This window comes from Mobula hypostoma, chromosome X1 (genome assembly GCF_963921235.1).
Source record: "Mobula hypostoma chromosome X1, sMobHyp1.1, whole genome shotgun sequence".
In the NCBI taxonomy this organism is placed as follows: domain Eukaryota; kingdom Metazoa; phylum Chordata; class Chondrichthyes; order Myliobatiformes; family Myliobatidae; genus Mobula; species Mobula hypostoma.
In genome coordinates this window covers 25,569,354-25,590,715 of record NC_086128.1, presented here as the reverse complement: position 1 = coordinate 25,590,715, position 21,362 = coordinate 25,569,354, and positions in this window count along the sequence as shown.

Here is a 21,362-nt window from a genome sequence, read left to right as displayed (position 1 = left end):
GTCTTTTTTTTGGCATTATTTGCTTGTCAGTTTCTGTGTGTAAGTCGGGAGAAGGGAAGGGGGCGAGGTGAGTGGGGAGTGAAGAACTGGGAGAAGGGTGTGGGGAGTGGGAACTGAGGTGTGGGAAGTCGGGAGAAGGAAGTGGCGAGAGAGGAGTGGGGAGTGCGGAGGGGAGAGTGACGAAAGGGGAGAGGGGAGTAAAGAATGGGCAGTGGTGAGACAAGTGACAAGTGGGGAATGGGAACTGGAGAGTGGGGAGGAGGTAGTGGGCCTCTGTACCTCCCACGGCAATTGGGTCCCTGACTTCCACAACATCAGGAGACGACAGTCAGTGTGGATAGGTGATATCATCTCCTCCTTGCTGACAATCAGCACAGGCAAGATAGTGCTTAGTTCACTGCTCAACATCCCTACACTGATGACTGCAAAAACCATCCACAAATTTGCTGATTACATCACTGTTGTTGGTGGAATATCAGATGGTGATAAGGAGGCATATTGGAGTGAGTAGATCAACTGGTTGAGTGGTGTCACAACAAGAACCTTGCACTCAACGCCAGCAAGCTTGAAGAACTAATTGTGGACTTCAGGAAGGAGAAGTTGGAGAACACTCACCAGTCCTCATCGAGGGATCAGCAGTGGAAAGGGTAAGCAGTTTCAAGTTCCTTGGCATCAACATCTCAAAGGATCTTTCCTGGGCCCAACACATTGATGCAATTGTGAAGACTGTACCCCAGCAGTTTGAGGAGATTTGGTGTGTTACCAAAGACTCAAACAAATTTCACCAGATGTGCGGTGGAGACCATTCTGACTGGTTGCATCACCACCTGGTGTGGAGGCTCCAATGCCGAGGATCACAAGAGACTGCAGATGGTTGTAAACTCAGCCAGATCCATCACAGGGACAACCCTCCCCAACATTGAGGACATTTGCAAGAGGTGGTGCCTCAGAAAGGTGGCATCCATTACTAAGGACCTCGCCATCCGGGACATACCCCCTTTTCATTACTACCATCAGGGAGGATATATAGGAGCCTGAAGACCCACACTCAACATTTTAGAAACAGCTTCTTTTCGTCTGCCATCAGGTTTCTGAGTGGTCCACGAACACTTGAATGCTACCTCATTATTCCTCTTTTCCACTATTTATTTTTAATTGCAATATATAGTGATTTTTATTTTGTCCTGCATTGTACTGCTACCACAAAACAACAAATTTCATGGCATATAAAGTGGATTTTGATTCTGATTCTGGGGAGGGGTAGGGGCAGTGATGGGGAGTTTAGAACGTTGAAGGACAGGGCGACTGTGGGTGCTGGTGAATTATGGGTATTCATTGAATCTAGACAACACTGTAACGGGGTACATTGTGAACTGGTGCCACAGGTGGGAGTAGATGGGGTTGACCCAATAGACATTACAGAGACATGGTTCAAAGTGACCAAGGCTGGGGATGGAATGTCCCAGATGTTTACCTTTTGAAGTAGACGACAGAACGAAGGAGGGGTCAGGCTGGCCCTGGTATTACAGGGTGGGGGACAGGAAGGTCTGGGCTCAGAAACTCAGGAGGTAGAAGGGGTTTGGGTGGAGCCGAGAGAGAGAAAATACCATGTGATTTGTACACAAGACACCGCAGTGTAGGGAGGGTGTAAGTTCTGCGGGCATAATGTAATGATCACAGGGGACTTTAATCTACAGACAGAGCCGGGAGGGAAACCAAATGAGCAGTAACTGTGTGGAGAGTGAATGGATAGAGCACACAGGAAATGGGCTTGTAGAAATACAGGGTGTAGAAGAGGGGATGGTTTAGAAATGGTTTGCAATGGAAAAGAGGTCACCTGATGATCTGATGGTTAAGAATCCTTTTGATAACCGATGATACTTTGACCAAATTTCATTTCAAGGATGGAAGTGATTTTGCTCAATCTGAAGATGCTCAAGTCAGCTCCGCTATTTGACAAGGCTAGAGCTGATCTGACTACAACACAATTCTGGATTCCCATCGACGTCTCAGCAACGCCTCATCCTTACGCACCTGTCTCCCCACACCATAAAATATTCAAAATAATGCCACGTTCCTTTGAGGAAGACAATTTTAAAGACTCATGGAAACTTGCCTAATTTCTATCTTAAATTGTTGATCTCTTATTAAGCAGTGACTCCGTTTCCAGGTTGTCTCCATTGTGAGGAGTTTTGAGCCCCTTATCTAAGAAAAGATGTGCTGGCATTGGAGAGGGTCCAGAGGGGGTTCATGAGAATTATTCCGGGAATGAAAGGGTCAACGTATGAGAAGCGTTTGATGGCTCTGGGCCTGTACTCGCTGGAGTTTGGAAGAATGAGGGGGGGGGATCCCATTGAAACTGATTGAACGTTGAAAGGCCTGGATAGAGTGGGTGTTTCCTATTGTCAGGAAGTCTAGGATCAGAAGACACAACCTCAGACTAGGGGGGTGTCTATTTAGAACAGAGCTGAGGAGGAATTTCTATAGCCAGAGGGTGGTGAATCTGTGGATAGTCAGAGGCTTTTTCCCAGGGCTGAAAATGGCGATTACGAGAGGGCACAGTTTTAAGATGCTTGGAGGCAGGTACAGAGGGGATGTCAGGGGTAAGTTTTTTTATGCAGAGAGTGGTGAGTGTGTGGAATGGGCTGCCGGCGACAGTAGTGGAGGTGGATACGATAGGGTCCTTTAAGAGACTCCTGGATAGGTACATGGAGCTCAGAAAAATAGAGGGCTATGGGTAACCCTAGGTAATTTCTAAATAAGTACGTGTTCAGCACAGCATTGTGGGCTGAAGGGCCTGTATTGTGCTGTAGGTTTTCTATGTTTCTTAGTTTGTATTTCCTCTTGGGCCAAAAATACAAACAGGAAAGATGGTGCTGCTGTGACTAACAAGAGAGGTTACAGCTGTCATTTGACCAAAGAAGAGATCAAAGAATGGTAAAGCAATTTATTCTTTAAATGGGGTGAGATTATTCAAGTAACATAGAAACAAACTATCAGAGTATCTGTAGATGGCTGAAAAGGGAAAGACCAAATCAAGTTAGTGTGGCTCCTCACATACTGAGCCTGGAGAAACTACATCAGTACAGAAGGAAATGGTGGAGAAATTAAACAAACATTTTGTGTCTCTCTTCACAGGAGACACAAGAAACTTCACAGAAAAGGAAATGAACTATCATGCATAAAATGAGGCAGGGGAACAATACTGTGGTTTCTGGAGATGGGTCTCTGAGTGCAGCAGTTTTTCTGTGCCGGCTTTGGTGAGAGAGTGTGAATGCAAAAAAAATTATTAAAGTTTATCCGAAGTTAACAGTAAACATTGGCAACTTTTACAACTAAATCCTTGCAGGCAGTTTTTTTTTAAACTTCAGAAATGTATTTTATTTACAATAAACTACATAGAAAATGAGAAAATATTTCAAAGTAAATTTATTATCAAAGTACAAATATGTTATTACATACTACCATGAGATTCATTTTCTTGCAGGCATTTACAGGGTATACAACCAGAATTTTATGCAAAACCATTCATAAACAAAGACTGACAGCCAACCAATGTGCAAAAGTAGACAAACTGCAAATGAAAATAATACCAAGCGCATAAATTATAGCGTCCTTGAAAGTGCATCAGTGTGTGCTGGACGGCGCCCAATCAGTGAATGGTAGCACGAGAAGAAGCGATGATTTCACTTAGGTCCGCGGCTGAAGATTGAGAAAAGTAGTGCTTCGCGGCAGTTTTCGGAGTTGGACTGTGCCTAATCACTGAATGGGATTCATATGAAGGGGCGATTAAAAATAGGCAGGGGCAAACAGAGTGGCCATTGTTGGAGTAGCTTTGGCAAGATCGGGCTTGGGCCCTGTAAGTATCTGGTAAGTTTCTTCTTTATTCTTCATTCCTCGTCTGTTAGGACACAGTTAGTGCAGTGAGAATGGCTCCAGGGGTTGTGTTTTGTTCTGTGTGTGAGAGGGGGGAGCTCTAGGAGACTTCCAGCCTCCCGGATAACCACATCTACACCGGGAGCACCGAGCTGAGCTCCACAGAAAACATGTTAAGGAGCTGGAGCTGAGGCTGGGTGGGTCTCAGGAGACTGAGGAGGTGACAGATAGGAGCTGCAGGGAGGTAGTCTCCCCTAGGTTGCAGGAAGCAGGTAACTGGGTGATTGGCAGGAGGAGGAAGGGAAATGAGCAGCCAGTACAGGGTACCCCAGGGCGGCCATTCCTCTCGATAATAAGTATACCACTTTAGATACTATTGAGGGGGATGACCCACCAGCAAGGAGCCACAGTGACCGGGTCTCTGGCACTGAGTCTGGTGCTGTGGCTCAGAAGAGAAGAGAGGTGAAGAGGACTGCAGTGATGGTAGGGCATTCTAGTTAGAGGAATAGAGATGAGATTCTGTGGATGTGATAGAGGCGCCCGATGGTGTGTTGCCTCCTAGGAGCCAGGTCAGGGATGTCTTGGATCAGGTCCATGGCATTCTAAATGGAGAGAGTGAGCAGCCAGATGTCTTGGTACATATTGGCACCAATGACGTGGGTAGGAAAAGTTAGGAGATTCTGAAGAGAGAATATAGGGAGCTAGGTAGAAAGCTGGAAAGCAGGACCTCCAGGGTAGTGATCTCTGGATTGCTGTCTGTGCCATGCACCAGTGAGGGTAAAAATTGTTTGATTTGGCAGATGAATTTGTGGCTGAGGAACTGGTGCAGAGGGAAGTGGTTCAGATTTCTGGATCTTTGGGATCTCTTCTGGGGAAGGTATGGCCTGTACAAAAGGGATGGGTTACACCTGAACTTGAGAGGGACCAACATTCTTGAGGGCAGGATGGCTAGGGCTATTTGGGAGGGTTTAAACTAATTTGACGGGGATAGGGAACCTGAGTGATAGGGCTGATGATGGGGTAGCTAGTTTACAAACAGGCAGTGGGTAGTGAGAATGCGAGCAAGGAGAGGCTGATGATAGAGGAAAAATTGGAGTCAATAGGAAGAGTTGCAAGTTAAGAGGGGGACAGTGAAGAGGGTGATGAGTACAGGACTGAAGGTGTTATATTTGAATGCACACAGTATATGGAATAAGGTAGATGAACTTGTAGCACAGTTAGAGATTGAAATGTATGACGTTGTTGGCATCACTGAGTCATAGCTAAAAGAAGATTATAGGTGGGAGTTTAACGTCCAAGAATACACATTGTATCGAAAGGACAGGCAGGTAGGCAGAGAGGGTGGGGTGGCTCTGTTGGTAAATTAACGAAATCAAATCATTAGAAAGAGGTGACGTAGGATTGGAAGGTATAGAATCGTTGTGGGTAGAACTAAGAAACTGGAAGTGTAAAAAAACCCTGATGGGAGTTATATACAGGCCTTGAAACAGTAGCAAAGATGATGTCTACAAATTACAATGGGAGATAGAAAATTCATGTCAAAAGGGCAATGTTACAATAGTCATGGGGAATTTTAACATGCAGGTAGATTTGGAAAATCAGGTTGATGCTGGATCCCAAGAGGGGGTATTTCTAGAATGCCTACAAGATGGCTTTTTAGAGCTGCTCGTGGTTGAGCCCACTAGGGGATCAGCTATTCTGGATTGGGTGTTGTGCAATGAACTGGAATTGATTAGAGAGCTTAAGGTAAAGGAACCCTCAGGAGGCAGTGATAATAGTATAATTCACTTTGCAATTTAAGAAGGAGAAGCTAAAGTCAGATTTATCAGTATTACAGTGGAGCAAAGGGCATTACAGAGACATGAGAGAGGAGCTGGCCAGAATTGATTGGAAGGAAACATTATCAGGGATGACAGCAGAACAGCAATGTCAGGAGTATCTGGGAGGAATTTGGAGGGAACAGGATGGATTCATCCTAAACAAGAAGTAGTATTCTAAAGGCAGGATGATGCAACCGTGGCTGACAAGAGAAGTCAAAGCCAACATAAGAGCCAAAGAGAGGGCATATAATAGAGCAAAAATTAGTGGGAAGTTAGAAGACTGGGAAACTTAAAAACCAAGATGCAACTAAAAAGGTCATAAAGAAGGAAAAGATGGAAGATGAAGGTAAGCTAGCTAACATTAAAGAGGATACCAAAAATTTCTTAGATAGATAAAGTGTAAAAGAGAGGGGAGAGTAGATATCGGACTGCTGGAAAATTATGTTGGAGAGGTAGTAATGGGGGACAAGAAAATGGCGGACAAACTGAATACGTATTTTGCATCAGTCTTCATTGTGGAAGACATGGGCAGTATGCCAGAAGTTCAAGAGTGTCAGGGACAGAAGTGAGTGAAGTTGCCACTACTAGGGAGAAGGTTCTGGGAAATTGAAAGGTCTGAAGACAGATAAGTCAGCTGGACCAGCTGATCTACGCCCAGGGTTCTGAAAGAGGTGGTTGAAGAGATAGTGGGGGCATTAGTAATGAGTTTTCAAGAATCACTAGATTCTGGAATTGGTCTGGAAGACTGGAAAATTGCAAATGTCACTCCACTCTTCAAGAAGGGAGAGAGGCAGAAGAAAGGAAATTATAGGCCAGTTAGTGCTTGGGAAGATGTTGGAATCTATTGTTAAGGATGTGATTTTGGGGTACTTGGAGGCACATGATAAAATGGGCCAAAGTCAGAATGGTTTCTTTAAGGGAAAATCTTGCCTGACAAATCTGTTGGAATTCTTTGAAGAAATAATAAGCAGGATAGACAAAGGAGATTCAGTAGATGTTATGTACTTGGATTTTCAGAAGGCCCTTGACAAGGTGCTACACATGAAGCTGCTTACAAGCCCATGGTATTACAGGAAAGATACTAGCATGGATAGAACGTTGGCTGATTGGAAGGAGGCAAAAATTGGGAATAAAGGGAGCCTTTTCACGTTGGCTGCAGGTGACTAGTGGTGCTCCACAGGGGTCTGTGTTGGGACCGCTTCTTTTTATGTTGTATGTCAATGATTTGGATGATGGAATTGATGGCTTTGTGGCTAAGTTTGCAGATGATATTTAGAGAGGTGGAGGTGCAGGTAGTTTTGAGGAAGCAGGGAGGCCACAGAAGGACTTAGACAGTTTAGGAGAATGGGCAAAGAAGTGGCAGATGGAATACAGTGTCAGGAAGTGTATGGTCATGCAGCTTGGTAGAAAAAATGAAAGGGTTGACTATTTTCCAATGGAGAGAAAATTCAAAAATCTGAGGTGGAAAGGGATACAGGATTCCCTAATGGTTAATTTGCAGGTCGAGTCTGTGGTGAGGAAGGCAAATGTAATGTTAGCATTCATTTCAAGAGGACTAGAATATAAAAGCAGGGATATAATGTTGAGACTTTATAAAGCACTGGTAAGGCCTCACTTGGAGTATTGTGAGCAGTTTTAGGCCCCTTACCTTAGAAAGGATGTGCTGAAACTGGAGAGGGTTCAAAGGAGGTTCACAAAAGTGATTCCAGGATTGAATGGCTTGTCATATTAAGAGCATTTGATGGCTCTGGGCCTGTATTCACTCGAATTCAGAAGAATGAGGGGGGATCTCATTGAAATCTATTGAATGGTGAAAGGGCTTGATAGAGTGGATGTGGAGAGGATGATTCCTATAGTAGGGGAGTCTAAGACCAGAGGGCACAGCCTCAGAATAGAGGGACGTCTACTTAGAATGAAGGTGAGGAAGAATTCCTTTAGCTAGAGCGTGGTGAATCTATGGAATTCATTGCCACAGGCAGAGGTTGATAGATTCTTAATTAGTCAAGTCATGAAGGGATATGGGGAGAAGGCAGGAAATCAGGGCTAAGGGGAGCATGTATCAGCCATAATGAAATGGTGGAGCAGAGTTGATGGGCCAAATGGCTTATTTCTGCTTCTATATCTTATGGTCTGTAGGTTGTAGAATCAGTTCAGAGTTGTGCTGAGTGAAGTTATCCACGCTGGTCAGGAGTCTGGTAGTTATAGAGTAATAACTGTTCCTGAACCTGGTGGTGTGTGACCTAAGGCTCCTGTACCTCCTGCCTGATGGAAGTAGAGAGAAATGGGCATGGCCTGTGTGGTGGGGCTCCTTGATGATGGGTAGAGTTTCTTGTGGGAGAACTCCTTGTTGATGGAAAATCCACCAAACGTGCAAACCCTTTTACATTTCTCTAGTAATTTGGTTAATATATTCAGTCAACAATTTTTGGAAACCTCAGCACTATTATCACTTATGTGTCCCCCTGCAGTGATGCACCCTTTAATGTCCCGGAAATGCCCTTTCTAACTTAAGAGTCGGGCGGTGAGTTCAGTCCCATGTGTTGAATGGCTTCCACACGTAGGAATGTGGAGACACAGATTGCCCTTCATTGGGAGGTGTCTTTTGTTTCAGGATATGAGTGCCTATGGGAGCCACAACAGTGCATGAGGGAGGCCGAGACTGATGTATCTGGCATGTCTTTAAGAGTTCGCCACACAACAATTTAAGGAAATGTATTCAGAGAACAGGAGGGAAGCAGGTTGGCATGGAAACCTTGGAGTTCATCTAACTCCAAAACTGTTTAAGCTCATTGGAAAACAGTGGGGTCAATGTATCATCGGAGCCCACTCAGTCAGAGCCTAGATCATTGAAATGAGGGGTGGTTCAGCTGCACGAGGAGCTGCGGGACGGTCAAGACTCCAAGGGCAGTGGTGTGTCAATGTGTCAGAGTGAGGGGATGTTTGGGGTGTGTCAGTGTGTGACAGTGAGGGGGTGTGGGGAGTGTCAGTGTGTCACAGTGAGGGGGTGTGGGGTGTGTCACTGTGCCACAGTGAGGGTGTGGGGTGTGTCACTGTGTCATAGTGAGGGGTGTGGGGTGCATCACTGCGTTACACTGTAGGGTGTGTCACTGTGTCACAGTGAGGGGTGTGGGGTGTGTCAATGTGTCAGAGTGAGGGGGTGTGAGGTGTGTTAGTATGTCAGAGTGAGGGGGTGTGGGGTGTGTCAATGTGTCAGAGTGAGGGGATGTTTGGGGTGTGTCAGTGTGTGACAGTGAGGGGGTGTGGGGAGTGTCAGTGTGTCACAGTGAGGGGGTGTGGGGTGTGTCACTGTGCCACAGTGAGGGTGTGGGGTGTGTCACTGTGTCATAGTGAGGGGTGTGGGGTGCATCACTGCGTTACACTGTAGGGTGTGTCACTGTGTCACAGTGAGGGGTGTGGGGTGTGTCAATGTGTCAGAGTGAGGGGGTGTGAGGTGTGTTAGTATGTCAGAGTGAGGGGGTGTGGGGTGTGTCAATGTGTCAGAGTGAGGGGATGTTTGGGGTGTGTCAGTGTGTGACAGTGAGGGGGTGTGGGGAGTGTCAGTGTGTCACAGTGAGGGGGTGTGGGGTGTGTCACTGTGCCACAGTGAGGGTGTGGGGTGTGTCACTGTGTCATAGTGAGGGGTGTGGGGTGCATCACTGCGTTACACTGTAGGGTGTGTCACTGTGTCACAGTGAGGGGTGTGGGGTGTGTCAATGTGTCAGAGTGAGGGGGTGTGAGGTGTGTTAGTATGTCAGAGTGAGGGGGTGTGGGGTGTGTCAATGTGTCAGAGTGAGGGGATGTTTGGGGTGTGTCAGTGTGTGACAGTGAGGGGGTGTGGGGAGTGTCAGTGTGTCACAGTGAGGGGGTGTGGGGTGTGTCACTGTGCGACAGTGAGGGTGTGGGGTGTGTCACTGTGTCATAGTGAGGGGTGTGGGGTGCATCACTGCGTTACACTGTAGGGTGTGTCACTGTGTCACAGTGAGGGGTGTGGGGTGTGTCAATGTGTCAGAGTGAGGGGGTGTGAGGTGTGTTAGTATGTCAGAGTGAGGGGGTGTGGGGTGTGTCAATGTGTCAGAGTGAGGGGATGTTTGGGGTGTGTCAGTGTGTGACAGTGAGGGGGTGTGGGGTGTGTCAGTGTGTGACAGTGTGGGGGTGTGGGGTGAGTCAGTGTGTCACAGTGAGGGGGTGTGGGGTGTGTCAGTGTGTCACAGTGAGGGGGTGTGGGGTGTGTCAGAGTGAGGTGGGTGTGGGTTGTGTCAGTGTGTCACAGTGAGGGGGTGTGGGGTGTGTCAGTGTGTGACAGTGAGGGGGTGTGGGGTGTGTCAATGTGTCAGAGTGAGGGGGTGTGGGGTGTGTCAGTGTGTCACAGTGAGGGGGTGTGGGGTGTGTCAGTGTGTGACAGTGAGGGGGTGTGCGGTGTGTCAATCTGTGACAGTGAGGGGGTGTGGGGTGTGTCAGTGTGTGACAGTGAGGGGGTGTGCGGTGTGTCAGTGTGTCACAGTGAGGGGGTGTGGGGTGTGTCAGTGTGTGACAGTGAGGGGGTGTGGGTGTGTGTCAATGTGTCAGAGTGAGGTGGGTGTGGGGTGTGTCAGTGTGTCACAGTTAGGGGGTGTGCATTGTGTCAGTGTGTGACAGTGAGGGGGTGTGGGGTGTGTCAGAGTGAGGTGGGTGTGGGGTGTGTCAGTGGGTCACAGTGAGGGGGTGTGCGTTGTGTCAGTGAGGGGGTGTGGGGTGTGTCAGTGTGTGACAGTGAGGGGGTGTGCGGTGTGTCAATCTGTGACAGTGAGGGGGTGTGGGGTGTGTCAATGTGTCAGAGTGAGGGGGTGTGGGGTGTGTCAGTGTGTCACAGTGAGGGGGTGTGGGGTGTGTCAGTGTGTGACAGTGAGGGGGTGTGGGGTGTGTCAGTGTCACAGTGAGGGGTGTGGGTTGTGTCAGTGTGTGACAGTGAGGGGGTGTGGGGTGTGTCAATGTGTCAGAGTGAGGGGGTGTGGGGTGTGTCAGTGTGTCACAGTGAGGGGGTGTGGGGTGTGTCAATCTGTGACAGTGAGGGGGCGTGGGGTGTGTCAGTGTGTCAGAGTGAGGGGGTGTGCGTTGTGTCAGTGTGTGACAGTGAGGGGGTGTGGGGTGTGTCAGTGTGTCACAGTGAGGGGGTGTGGGGTGTGTCAATGTGTGACAGTGAGGGGGTGTGGGGGTGTGTCAATGTGTCAGAGTGAGGGGGTGTGGGGTGTGTCAGTGTGTCACAGTGAGGGGGTGTGGGGTGTGTCAGTGTGTGACAGTGAGGGGGCGTGGGATGTGTCAGTGTGTCACAGTGAGGGGGTGTGCGTTGTGTCAGTGTGTGACAGTGAGGGGGTGTGGGGTGTGTCAGTGTGTCACAGTGAGGGGGTGTGGGGTGTGTCAATGTGTGACAGTGAGGGGGTGTGGGGTGTGTCAGAGTGAGGGGGTGTGGGGTGTGTCAGTGTGTCACAGTGAGGGGGTGTGGGGTGTGTCAGTGTGTGACAGTGAGGGGGTGTGGGGTGTGTCAGAATGAGGGGGTGTGGGGTGTGTCAGTGTGTCACAGTGAGGGGGTGTGGGTGTGTGTCAATGTGTCAGAGTGAGGTGGGTGTGGGGTGTGTCAGTGTGTTACAGTGAGGGGGTGTGGGGTGTGTCAGTGTGTCACAGTGAGAGGGTGTGAGGTGTGTCTGTGTGTGACAGTGAGGGGGTGTGGGGTGTGTCAGTGTGTGACAGTGAGGGGGTGTGGGGTGTGTCAGAGTGAGGGGGTGTGGGTTGTGTCAGTGTGTCACAGTGAGGGGGTGTGGGGTGTGTCAGTGTGTCACAGTGAGGGGGTGTGGGTTGTGTCAGTGTGTCACAGTGAGGGGGTGTGGGGTGTGTCAGTGAGGGGGTGTGGGGTGTGTCAATGTGTCAGAGTGAGGTGGGTGTGGGGTGTGTTAGTGTGTCACAGTTAGGGGGTGTGCGTTGTGTCAGTGTGTGACAGTGAGGGGGTGTGGGGTGTGTCAGAGTGAGGTGGGTGTGGGGTGTGTCAGTGGGTCACAGTGAGGGGGTGTGCGTTGTGTCAGTGCGTGACAGTGAGGGGGTGTGGGGTGTGTCAATGTGTCAGAGTGAGGGGGTGTGGGGTGTGTCAGTGTGTCACAGTGAGGGGGTGTGGGGTGTGTCAGTGTGTGACAGTGAGGGGGTGTGGGGTGTGTCAATCTGTGACAGTGAGGGAGTGTGGGGTGTGTCAATGTGTCAGAGTGAGGGGGTGTGGGGTGTGTTAGTATGTCAGAGTGAGGGGGTGTGGGGTGTGTCAATGTGTCAGAGTGAGGGGATGTTTGGGGTGTGTCAGTGTGTGACAGTGAGGGGGTGTGGGGTGTGTCAGTGTGTCACAGTGAGGGGGTGTGGGGTGTGTCACTGTGCCACAGTGAGGGTGTGGGGTGTGTCACTGTGTCATAGTGAGGGGTGTGGGGTGCATCACTGCGTTACACTGTAGGGTGTGTCACTGTGTCACAGTGAGGGGTGTGGGGTGTGTCAATGTGTCAGAGTGAGGGGGTGTGAGGTGTGTTAGTATGTCAGAGTGAGGGGGTGTGGGGTGTGTCAATGTGTCAGAGTGAGGGGATGTTTGGGGTGTGTCAGTGTGTGACAGTGAGGGGGTGTGGGGTGTGTCAGTGTGTGACAGTGAGGGGGTGTGGGGTGAGTCAGTGTGTCACAGTGAGGGGGTGTGGGGTGTGTCAGTGTGTCACAGTGAGGGGGTGTGGGGTGTGTCAGAGTGAGGTGGGTGTGGGTTGTGTCAGTGTGTCACAGTGAGGGGGTGTGGGGTGTGTCAGTGTGTGACAGTGAGGGGGTGTGGGGTGTGTCAATGTGTCAGAGTGAGGGGGTGTGGGGTGTGTCAGTGTGTCACAGTGAGGGGGTGTGGGGTGTGTCAGTGTGTGACAGTGAGGGGGTGTGCGGTGTGTCAATCTGTGACAGTGAGGGGGTGTGGGGTGTGTCAGTGTGTGACAGTGAGGGGGTGTGCGGTGTGTCAGTGTGTCACAGTGAGGGGGTGTGGGGTGTGTCAGTGTGTGACAGTGAGGGGGTGTGGGTGTGTGTCAATGTGTCAGAGTGAGGTGGGTGTGGGGTGTGTCAGTGTGTCACAGTTAGGGGGTGTGCATTGTGTCAGTGTGTGACAGTGAGGGGGTGTGGGGTGTGTCAGAGTGAGGTGGGTGTGGGGTGTGTCAGTGGGTCACAGTGAGGGGGTGTGCGTTGTGTCAGTGAGGGGGTGTGGGGTGTGTCAGTGTGTGACAGTGAGGGGGTGTGCGGTGTGTCAATCTGTGACAGTGAGGGGGTGTGGGGTGTGTCAATGTGTCAGAGTGAGGGGGTGTGGGGTGTGTCAGTGTGTCACAGTGAGGGGGTGTGGGGTGTGTCAGTGTGTGACAGTGAGGGGGTGTGGGGTGTGTCAGTGTCACAGTGAGGGGTGTGGGTTGTGTCAGTGTGTGACAGTGAGGGGGTGTGGGGTGTGTCAATGTGTCAGAGTGAGGGGGTGTGGGGTGTGTCAGTGTGTCACAGTGAGGGGGTGTGGGGTGTGTCAATCTGTGACAGTGAGGGGGCGTGGGGTGTGTCAGTGTGTCAGAGTGAGGGGGTGTGCGTTGTGTCAGTGTGTGACAGTGAGGGGGTGTGGGGTGTGTCAGTGTGTCACAGTGAGGGGGTGTGGGGTGTGTCAATGTGTGACAGTGAGGGGGTGTGGGGGTGTGTCAATGTGTCAGAGTGAGGGGGTGTGGGGTGTGTCAGTGTGTCACAGTGAGGGGGTGTGGGGTGTGTCAGTGTGTGACAGTGAGGGGGCGTGGGATGTGTCAGTGTGTCACAGTGAGGGGGTGTGCGTTGTGTCAGTGTGTGACAGTGAGGGGGTGTGGGGTGTGTCAGTGTGTCACAGTGAGGGGGTGTGGGGTGTGTCAATGTGTGACAGTGAGGGGGTGTGGGGGTGTGTCAATGTGTCAGAGTGAGGGGGTGTGGGGTGTGTCAGTGTGTCACAGTGAGGGGGTGTGGGGTGTGTCAGTGTGTCACAGTGAGGGGGTGTGGGTGTGTGTCAATGTGTCAGAGTGAGGTGGGTGTGGGGTGTGTCAGTGTGTTACAGTGAGGGGGTGTGGGGTGTGTCAGTGTGTCACAGTGAGAGGGTGTGAGGTGTGTCTGTGTGTGACAGTGAGGGGGTGTGGGGTGTGTCAGTGTGTGACAGTGAGGGGGTGTGGGGTGTGTCAGAGTGAGGGGGTGTGGGTTGTGTCAGTGTGTCACAGTGAGGGGGTGTGGGGTGTGTCAGTGTGTCACAGTGAGGGGGTGTGGGTTGTGTCAGTGTGTCACAGTGAGGGGGTGTGGGGTGTGTCAGTGAGGGGGTGTGGGGTGTGTCAATGTGTCAGAGTGAGGTGGGTGTGGGGTGTGTTAGTGTGTCACAGTTAGGGGGTGTGCGTTGTGTCAGTGTGTGACAGTGAGGGGGTGTGGGGTGTGTCAGAGTGAGGTGGGTGTGGGGTGTGTCAGTGGGTCACAGTGAGGGGGTGTGCGTTGTGTCAGTGCGTGACAGTGAGGGGGTGTGGGGTGTGTCAATGTGTCAGAGTGAGGGGGTGTGGGGTGTGTCAGTGTGTCACAGTGAGGGGGTGTGGGGTGTGTCAGTGTGTGACAGTGAGGGGGTGTGGGGTGTGTCAATCTGTGACAGTGAGGGAGTGTGGGGTGTGTCAATGTGTCAGAGTGAGGGGGTGTGGGGTGTGTTAGTATGTCAGAGTGAGGGGGTGTGGGGTGTGTCAATGTGTCAGAGTGAGGGGATGTTTGGGGTGTGTCAGTGTGTGACAGTGAGGGGGTGTGGGGAGTGTCAGTGTGTCACAGTGAGGGGGTGTGGGGTGTGTCACTGTGCCACAGTGAGGGTGTGGGGTGTGTCACTGTGTCATAGTGAGGGGTGTGGGGTGCATCACTGCGTTACACTGTAGGGGTGTGGGGGGTGTGTCACTGTGTCACAGTGAGGGGTGTCAGTGAGGGGGTGTGGGGTGTGTCAGTGTGTGACAGTGAGGGGGTGTGGGGTGTGTCAGTGTGTCACAGTGAGGGGGTGTGGGGTGGGGTGTGTCAATGTGTCAGAGTGAGGGGGTGTGAGGTGTGTTAGTATGTCAGAGTGAGGGGGTGTGGGGTGTGTCAATGTGTCAGAGTGAGGGGGTGTGGGGTGTGGGGTGTGTCAGAGTGAGGGGATGTTTGGGGTGTGTCAGTGTGTGACAGTGAGGGGGTGTGTGGGGTGTGTCAGTGTGTGACAGTGAGGGGGTGTGGGGTGTGTCAGTGTGTCACAGTGAGGGGGTGTGGGGTGAGTCAGTGTGTCACAGTGAGGGGGTGTCACAGTGAGGGGGTGTGGGGTGTGTCAGTGTGTCACAGTGAGGGGGTGTGGGGTGTGTCACAGTGAGGGGGTGTGGGGTGTGTCAGTGTGTCACAGTGAGGGGGTGTGGGGTGTGTCAGTGTGTGACAGTGAGGGGGTGTGGGGTGTGTCAATGTGTCAGAGTGAGGGGGTGTGGGGTGTGTCAGTGTGTCACAGTGAGGGGGTGTGGGGTGTGTCAGTGTGTGACAGTGAGGGGGTGTGGGGTGTGTCAGAGTGAGGGGGTGTGGGTTGTGTCAGTGTGTCACAGTGAGGGGGTGTGGGGTGTGTCAGTGTGTGACAGTGAGGGGGTGTGGGGTGTGTCAGAGTGAGGGGGTGTGGGGTGTGTCAGTGTGTCACAGTGAGGGGGTGTGGGGTGTGTCAGTGTGTGACAGTGAGGGGGTGTGGGGTGTGTCAGTGTGTCACAGTGAGGGGTGTGGGTGTGTCAGTGTGTCACAGTGAGGGGGTGTGGGGTGTGTCAGTGTGTGACAGTGAGGGGGTGTGGGGTGTGTCAGTGTGTGACAGTGAGGGGGTGTGGGGTGAGTCAGTGTGTCACAGTGAGGGGGTGTGGGGTGTGTCAGTGTGTCACAGTGAGGGGGTGTGGGGTGTGTCAGAGTGAGGTGGGTGTGGGTTGTGTCAGTGTGTCACAGTGAGGGGGTGTGGGGTGTGTCAGTGTGTGACAGTGAGGGGGTGTGGGGTGTGTCAATGTGTCAGAGTGAGGGGGTGTGGGGTGTGTCAGTGTGTCAGAGTGAGGGGGTGTGGGGTGTGTCAGTGTGTGACAGTGAGGGGGTGTGGGGTGTGTCAGTGTGTCACAGTGAGGGGGTGTGGGGTGTGTCAGTGTGTGACAGTGAGGGGGTGTGGGGTGTGTCAGTGTCACAGTGAGGGGTGTGGGTTGTGTCAGTGTGTGACAGTGAGGGGGTGTGGGGTGTGTCAATGTGTCAGAGTGAGGGGGTGTGGGGTGTGTCAGTGTGTCACAGTGAGGGGGTGTGGGGTGTGTCAATCTGTGACAGTGAGGGGGCGTGGGATGTGTCAGTGTGTCACAGTGAGGGGGTGTGCGTTGTGTCAGTGTGTGACAGTGAGGGGGTGTGGGGTGTGTCAGTGTGTCACAGTGAGGGGGTGTGGGGTGTGTCAATGTGTGACAGTGAGGGGGTGTGGGGGTGTGTCAATGTGTCAGAGTGAGGGGGTGTGGGGTGTGTCAGTGTGTCACAGTGAGGGGGTGTGGGGTGTGTCAGTGTGTGACAGTGAGGGGGTGTGGGGTGTGTCAGCGTGAGGGGGTGTGGGGTGTGTCAGTGTGTCACAGTGAGGGGGTGTGGGTGTGTGTCAATGTGTCAGAGTGAGGTGGGTGTGGGGTGTGTCAGTGTGTTACAGTGAGGGGGTGTGGGGTGTGTCAGTGTGTCACAGTGAGAGGGTGTGAGGTGTGTCTGTGTGTGACAGTGAGGGGGTGTGGGGTGTGTCAGTGTGTGACAGTGAGGGGGTGTGGGGTGTGTCAGAGTGAGGGGGTGTGGGTTGTGTCAGTGTGTCACAGTGAGGGGGTGTGGGGTGTGTCAGTGAGGGGGTGTGGGGGTGTGTCAATGTGTCAGAGTGAGGGGGTGTGGGGTGTGTCAGTGTGTCACAGTGAGGGGGTGTGGGGTGTGTCAGTGAGGGGGTGTGGGGTGTGTCAATGTGTCAGAGTGAGGTGGGTGTGGGGTGTGTTAGTGTGTCACAGTTAGGGGGTGTGCGTTGTGTCAGTGTGTGACAGTGAGGGGGTGTGGGGTGTGTCAGAGTGAGGTGGGTGTGGGGTGTGTCAGTGGGTCACAGTGAGGGGGTGTGCGTTGTGTCAGTGCGTGACAGTGAGGGGGTGTGGGGTGTGTCAATGTGTCAGAGTGAGGGGGTGTGGGGTGTGTCAGTGTGTCACAGTGAGGGGGTGTGGGGTGTGTCAGTGTGTGACAGTGAGGGGGTGTGGGGTGTGTCAATCTGTGACAGTGAGGGAGTGTGGGGTGTGTCAATGTGTGACAGTGAGGGAGTGTGGGGTGTGTCAGTGTGTGACAGTGAGGGGGTGTGGGGTGTGTCAGTGTGAGTGAGGGGGTGTGGGGTGTGTCAATGTGTCAGAGTGAGGGTGTGTGGGTGTGTCAGTGTGTCACAGTTAGGGGGTGTGGGGTGTGTCAGTGAGGGGGTGTGGGGGTGTGTCAATGTGTCAGAGTGAGGGGGTGTGGGGTGTGTCAGTGTGTCACAGTGAGGGGGTGTGGGGTGTGTCAGTGTGTGACAGTGAGGGGGTGTGGGTGTGTGTCAATGTGTCAGAGTGAGGTGGGTGTGGGGTGTGTCAGTGTGTCACAGTTAGGGGGTGTGCATTGTGTCAGTGTGTGACAGTGAGGGGGTGTGGGGTGTGTCAGAGTGAGGTGGGTGTGGGGTGTGTCAGTGGGTCACAGTGAGGGGGTGTGCGTTGTGTCAGTGAGGGGGTGTGGGGTGTGTCAATGTGTCAGAGTGAGGGGGTGTGGGGTGTGTCAGTGTGTGACAGTGAGGGGGTGTGGGGTGTGTCAGTGTGTGACAGTGAGGGGGTGTGGGGTGTGTCAGTGTGTCACAGTGAGGGGTGTGGGTTGTGTCAGTGTGTCACAGTGAGGGGGTGTGGGGTGTGTCAATGTGTCAGAGTGAGGGGGTGTGGGGTGTGTCAGTGTGTCACAGTTAGGGGGTGTGGGGTGTGTCAGTGAGGGGGTGTGGGGGTGTGTCAATGTGTCAGAGTGAGGGGGTGTGGGGTGTGTCAGTGTGTCACAGTGAGGGGGTGTGGGGTGTGTCAATCTGTGACAGTGAGGGGGTGTGGGGTGTGTCAGTGTGTCACAGTGAGGGGGTGTGGGGTGTGTCAGTGTGTGACAGTGAGGGGGTGTGGGGTGTGTCAGAGTGAGGGGGTGTGGGGTGTGTCAGTGTGTCACAGTGAGGGGGTGTCGGGTGTGTCAGTGTGTGACAGTGAGGGGGTGTGGGGTGTGTCAGTGTGTCACAGTGAGGGGGTGTGGGGTGTGTCAACAGTGAGGGGGTGTGCATGTGTGACAGTGAGGGGGTGTGGGTTGTGTCAGTGTGTCAGAGTGAGGGGGTGTGGGGTGTGTCTGTGTGTCACAGTGAGGGGGTGTGCATTGTGTCAGTGTGTCACAGTGAGGTGGTGTGGTGTGTCAATGTGTGACAGTGAGGGGGTGTGGGGAGTGTCAGTGTGTCACAGTGAGGGGGTGTGCGTTGTGTCAGTGTGTGACAGTGAGGGGGTGTGGGGGTGTGTCAATGTGTCAGAGTGAGGGGGTGTGGGGTGTGTCAGTGTGTGACAGTGAGGGGGTGTGGGGTGTGTCAATGTGTGACAGTGAGGGGGTGTGGGGTGTGTCAGTGTGTCAGAGTGAGGGGGTGTGGGGTGTGTCAGTGTGTGACAGTGAGGGGGTGTGGGGTGTGTCTGTGTGTGACAGTGAGGGGGTGTGGGCTGTGTCAGTGTGTAACAGTGAGGGGGTGTGGGGTGTGTCAATGTGTCAGAGTGAGGGGGTGTGGGGTGTGTCAGTGTGTGACAGTGAGGGGGTGTGGGGTGTGTCAGAGTGAGGGGGTGTGGGTTGTGTCAGTGTGTCACAGTGAGGGGGTGTGGGGTGTGTCAATGTGTGACAGTGAGGGGGTGTGGGGTGTGTCAATGTGTCAGAGTGAGGGGGTGTGGGTTGTGTCAGTGTGTGACAGTGAGGGGGTGTGGGGTGTGTCAGTGTGTGACAGTGAGGGGGTGTGGGGTGTGTCAATGTGTCAGAGTGAGGAGGTGTGGGGTGTGTCAGTGTGTGACAGTGAGGGGGTGTGGGGTGTGTCAGTGTGTGACAGTGAGGGGGTGTGGGGTGTGTCAATGTGTCAGAGTGAGGGGGTGTGGGTTGTGTCAGTGTGTCACAGTGAGGGGGTGTGGGGTGTGTCAGTGTGTGACAGTGAGGGGGTGTGGGGGTATGTCAATGTGTCACAGTGAGGGGGTGTGGGGTGTGTCAGTGTGTGACAGTGAGGGGGTGTGGGGGTGTGTCAGTGTGTCACAGTGAGGGGGTGTGGGGGTGTGTCAATGTGTCAGAGTGAGGGGGTGTGAGGTGTGTCAATGTGTTAGAGTGAGGGGATGTTTGGGGTGTGTCAGTGTGTGACAGTGAGGGGGTGTGGGGTGTGTCAGTGTGTGACAGTGAGGGGGTGTGGGGTGAGTCAGTGTGTCACAGTGAGGGGGTGTGGGGTGTGTCAGTGTGTCACAGTGAGGGGGTGTGGGGTGTGTCAGAGTGAGGTGGGTGTGGGGTGTGTCAGTGTGTCACAGTGAGGGGGTGTGGGGTGTGTCAATGTGTCAGAGTGAGGGTGTGTGGGGTGTGTCAGTGTGTGACAGTGAGGGGGTGTGGGGTGTGTCAGTGTGTGACAGTGAGGGGGTGTGGGTGTGTGTCAATGTGTCAGAGTGAGGTGGGTGTGGGGTGTGTCAGTGTGTCACAGTGAGGGTGTGTGGGGTGTGTCAGTGTGTGACAGTGAGGGGGTGTGGGGTGTGTCAGTGTGTGACAGTGAGGGGGTGTGGGGTGTGTCAATGTGTCAGAGTGAGGGGGTGTGGGTTGTGTCAGTGTGTCACAGTGAGGGGGTGTGGGGTGTGTCAGTGTGTGACAGTGAGGGGGTGTGGGGGTATGTCAATGTGTCACAGTGAGGGGGTGTGGGGTGTGTCAGTGTGTGACAGTGAGGGGGTGTGGGGGTGTGTCAGTGTGTCACAGTGAGGGGGTGTGGGGGTGTGTCAATGTGTCAGAGTGAGGGGGTGTGAGGTGTGTCAATGTGTCAGAGTGAGGGGATGTTTGGGGTGTGTCAGTGTGTGACAGTGAGGGGGTGTGGGGTGTGTCAGTGTGTGACAGTGAGGGGGTGTGGGGTGAGTCAGTGTGTCACAGTGAGGGGGTGTGGGGTGTGTCAGTGTGTCACAGTGAGGGGGTGTGGGGTGTGTCAGAGTGAGGTGGGTGTGGGGTGTGTCAGTGTGACACAGTGAGGGGGTGTGGGGTGTGTCAATGTGTCAGAGTGAGGGTGTGTGGGGTGTGTCAGTGTGTGACAGTGAGGGGGTGTGGGGTGTGTCAGTGTGTGACAGTGAGGGGGTGTGGGTGTGTGTCAATGTGTCAGAGTGAGGTGGGTGTGGGGTGTGTCAGTGTGTCACAGTGAGGGTGTGTGGGGTGTGTCAGTGTGTCACAGTGAGGGGGTGTGGGGTGTGTCACAGTGAGGGGGTGTGGGTGTGTGTCAATGTGTCAGAGTGAGGTGGGTGTGGGGTGTGTCACAGTTAGGGGGTGTGCGTTGTGTCAGTGTGTGACAGTGAGGGGGTGTGGGGTGTGACAGTGAGGGGGTGTGGGGTGTGTCAATGTGTCAGAGTGAGGGGGTGTGGGGTGTGTCAGTGTGTGACAGTGAGGGGGTGTGGGGTGTGTCAGTGTGTCACAGTGAGGGGGTGTGGGGTGTGTCAGTGTGTGACAGTGAGGGGGTGTGGGGTGTGTCAGTGTGTCACAGTGAGGGGTGTGGGTTGTGTCAGTGTGTCACAGTGAGGGGGTGTGGGGTGTGTCAATGTGTCAGAGTGAGGGGGTGTGGGGTGTGTCAGTGTGTGACAGTGAGGGGGTGTGGGGTGTGTCAATGTGTCACAGTGAGGGGGTGTGGGGTGTGTCAGTGTGTCACAGTTAGGGGGTGTGGGGTGTATCAGTGAGGGGGTGTGGGGGTGTGTCAGTGTGTCACAGTGAGGGGGTGTGGGGTGTGTCAGTGTGTCACAGTGAGGGGGTGTGCGTTGTGTCAGTGTGTGACAGTGAGGGAGTGTGGGGTGTGTCAGTGTGTGACAGTGAGGGGGTGTGGGGTGTGTCAGTGTGTCACAGTGAGGGGGTGTGGGGTGTGTCAATGTGTGACAGTGAGGGGGTGTGCGTTGTGTCAGTGTGTCAGAGTGAGGGGGTGTGGGGGTGTGTCAGTGTGTGACAGTGAGGGGGTGTGGGTTGTGTCAGTGTGTCAGAGTGAGGGGGTGTGGTTTGTGTCAGTGTGTCACAGTGAGGGGGTGTGGGTTGTGTCAGTGTGTCACAGTGTGTGGGGTGTGTCTGTGTGTGACAGTGAGGGGGTGTGGGGTGTGTCAGTGTGTCACAGTGAGGGGGTGTGGGGTGTGTCAGTGTGTGACAGTGAGGGGGTGTGGGGTTGTGTCAGTGTGTGACAGTGAGGGGGTGTGGTGGTGTGTCAATGTGTCAGAGTGAGGGGGTGTGGGGTGTGTCAGTGTGTGACAGTGAGGGGGTGTGGGGGTGTGTCAATGTGTGACAGTGAGGGGGTGTGGGGTGTGTCAGTGTGTCAGAGTGAGGGGGTGTGGGGTGTGTCATTGTGTCAGAGTGAGGGGGTGTGGGTTGTGCCAATGTGTCACA